This window comes from Pteropus vampyrus, unplaced genomic scaffold (genome assembly GCF_000151845.1).
Source record: "Pteropus vampyrus isolate Shadow unplaced genomic scaffold, Pvam_2.0 Scaffold16685, whole genome shotgun sequence".
NCBI lineage: Eukaryota > Metazoa > Chordata > Mammalia > Chiroptera > Pteropodidae > Pteropus > Pteropus vampyrus.
The window spans coordinates 1-3,633 of NW_011905466.1; the positions used below are offsets into that span (position 1 = coordinate 1).

General features: G+C 35.3%; 1 pseudogene; it reads left to right on the forward strand.

Annotated features, from left to right (window-relative positions):
- Window positions 1-109: 109 nt before the first annotated feature.
- On the forward strand, window positions 110-228 carry LOC111735148 (annotated as a pseudogene).
- Window positions 229-3,633: the final 3,405 nt, after the last annotated feature.

Consider the following 3,633-nt stretch of genomic DNA (forward strand, 5'->3'; position numbering starts at 1 on the left):
ACAGGCGTCTTGCCCTCCTGTTGCCTTTTTATAGCCACAGTTCTCAACCTCTGGCAACCACTATCTGTTCTCCATTTCTAGAATTTTTTTCATTTAAGAATGTTATCTAGTCTACAGCCATGCCTCCCTGAACAAGCCCGATCATGTCTGATCTCAGAAGCTAAGCAGGGTCGGGCCTGGTTATTACTTGGATGGGAGACGACTTAGGAAGACCGGGTGCTATAGGCGTAAAAATAATAAAAAATAAAGGATTGTAAGATGACAAGATCCTTGTAATCTGTAAGGTCAACCAAGGGTTGTGTCGCCTAAAAAAAAAAAGTTATCTAAAATGGATTCATATAGTTTGTAACCTTTTGGGATCAGCTTTTTATCACTCAGTGTAATTCCCCTCATAATTCATCTGCATCGTGTGTATAGTAGTTCATTCCTTTTTAATGGCCGAGTTGTATTCCATGGTGTGGGTGTACCATGGTTGGTTTAATCATTCACTCACTGAAGTACATCTGGGTTGTTTCCAGTTTCGGCTGTTAGGAATAAAGCTGTTATGAACATTCATATAGGCTGTTTGTGTGAACATAGGTTTTATTTCTCTGGGAAAATGCCCAAGGGTGCATTTGCTGGGTGATATGGTAGTTGTATGCTGAATATTATAAGAAGCTGCCAGACTGTTTTCCAGAGTTGCATTTTACATTCTCATCATCAGTATGAGTGATGCAGTTTTTTTGCATCTTCTCCAGTATTTAGTGTTGTTACTCTTTTTTTATTTTAGCCATTCTGTTAGATGTGTAATGATGTCTCATTGTGGTTTTAATTAGTATTTCCCTGATAGCTAATGATGTTGAACCCTATTTGTGTGCACCTATTTGCAGTCTATGTGTCCTCTTTGGATATATATGTTGGTTCGTGTATTTTGCCCCTTTTCTAATTGGATTCTTTGTTTTTTACCGTTGAGTTTGGAGTTATATATTTTAGATATTAGTCCTTTGTCAGATATGTGCTTTGTAAATATGGTTTTTTTTTTTTTTTTTTCAGTCTGTGGCTTGTCTTTGCAACCTTTTAACAGAGTGTGACAGAGTAAAATGTTTTAATTTCGATAAGATCCTAATTGGCTGAGAGTTTTTATCATGGATGGTTATTGGATATTGTGAAGTAGTGCATTTTCTGTATCAACCGATAATCATGATTTTTGTTCTTTAGGCTGTTGATATAGTAGATTATAGTGATCGATTTTTGAAGATTGAACTAGCTTTGTGTACCTGGAACAAATCCCACTTAGTCATGTATAATTTTTAGTTCTATAAGTTTTCCTCTACACACTACTAGCTGTATCCCACTTATTTCGACTTGCTGTATTTTCATTTTCAGTCCTGTGTATTTTAAACTTTTCTTTGAGACTTCCTCTTTGACCCACAGATTATTAGAAGTATATTGCTTCCTTTCCATGTGTCTAGAGATTGTCCCACTGTTACTGATTTGTGATCAGAGAATGTACTCTTTATGATTTCATTTCTTTTAAATTTTTTGAGCTTTGTTTTATGGCCCAGGATATGGTCTCAGTGAATTTTTCAAGGGCACTTAAGAAAAAAAATGTGTATTTTGTTGATTATTGAGTGGACTGTTCTATATATGTCAGTTAGGTCATTGTTGGTTGATGGTGGTGTTGAGCTCTATATCTTTGCTGATCATCTATTAGTTTTAGTTTCTGAAATGGGGGATGTTGTAGTCCCCAGTATAATTGTAGATGTCTGTTTTCTTTCAACTCTTGTCAGTTTTTGCTTCATCTGTTTTGAGGTTCTGTTGTTTCGTGCATACACATTTAAGATTGTTTTGTCTTCCTGGTGGGTTGATTCTTTTATTGTTATGTAATGTCCCTTTTAATGTCTGATAATTTTCTTTGCTCTGAGTCTACTTTATGTGTTATAAATGTAGCCATTTCTACTGCTTTTTGATTGTTTATAGGGCATATCTTTTCCATCCTTTTACTTTCAGCCTACCTACATCCTTGAATTTGCTGTGAGTGTCTTATAATCAGCATACAATTGGGTCATGTTTTTATGCACTCTGCCATTCTATGCCTTTTAATTAGAATATTTAGATTCCAGACATTTAATGTAATTATTGATATGTTAGGACTAAAGATATTTTCTGTTCATTTCATGTTTTCTTCTCTTTCTTTTCTTGGCTGCATATGGGTTTACTTGAACATTTTTTAAGATTCCATCTTCGTTTATTTACAATGATTTTTAGGTTATTGCTTTGTATAGTTTGTAATGGTCGCTTTGGGTATTTCAGTATATTTGGCTTACATGGTATTCGTGTTTACTACTGAGTGGAAATCTCCCTTCCGTTTATGCCCCTTTGCCCTCCCTGTTTTAATTATCATTGTTTTGGGTACCAGATAGTCTTAAAATTTTTGTTTAAGTTATCACATACAATTTAGAAAACTCACAAGGAGAAGAATCATTTATTGTACTTACCCACTTTTCTGTTCTGTTTTTCTTGATGCTTCAGGATTTCTTTGATCACTTTCTGTTTGAAGAACTTTTGTTAGCTATTCTTCAGGAGTAAGTCTGCTAGTAAGAAATTTTTAGTTTTCCTTTGTCTCAGATGTTTGATAACTTTTCAAGCAATTATTTGAATTTGTTGTTTTATTAGTTTGAAAAGTTTCAAATGTTAAACTTGTGTGCTGTCACTTGGCTTCAGCAGACACCAATCTGTTGTCATTTTTGTTTTTGCCAATATGGATCTTCTTCTTCATCTTCTTCCTCCTCCCCCTCCCCACTCCTTTCCTCTCCTCCTCTGCCGTATCCCCCTTCTTCATCTTCCTCCTCTCTCTGTCATTTAGTAAAAGAAAAGAGCTGTTACCTGTTATATATCTGACATGCACTAAAGCATGTTACTAAATTTAAAATCCTCATGAGAACCTTATGAGCTACAATCTAAGTGGTAAGCCCATTTTATAGATGAGGAAATGGAGACTTAGAAAAGTTAATAACTTGCCTAAGGTCACACTTTGTGTTTGTTTGTTTGTTTGTTTCATTAGAATGTTTCCTGTATTTCAAAGAGAACCTAAGTTTGTTCTGATAGGAATTGTAACAGATTTGAGGGAACTTTATGATTATTATCAAAAGCCTCATTTCATTGATTTTTTTTTTCTTCCTTTTCCTGAGGGTAAGTGTTGCCTTTCTATTTCAGAGGCTCTCCCAGATAGCACATTTATTTTGTTTGTGGTAGACATGTGCATTGTCACCAGTGGTGAAAAAAGCTAAGTTATTTTGAGGATGGCATTTTAAATTTAACTTCTGTTTCTTTTCCTTTTAGTTGTCTATCAATGTCTATGACTACAACTGCCATGTGGACCTGATCCGGCTGCTCCGACTGGAAGGGGAGCTTGCCAAAGTGAGGATGGCCCGCCAGAAGATGAGTGAGATCTTTCCTTTGACTGAAGGTAACACTTCAGCAGGCTGCTTTTATAAACAAAGAATTTGCAAAATACAAAATGCTTAACAGGTGTAGGATATTATGATTTTAGTGATTTAATCTTATTTGGAAGTAGAAACCTTTTATGTGCTTGGTTTTAAGAAATGAATGTCTGAACTGTGCCAGGTTGTATAAGATGGAGGAAAGGTTGGC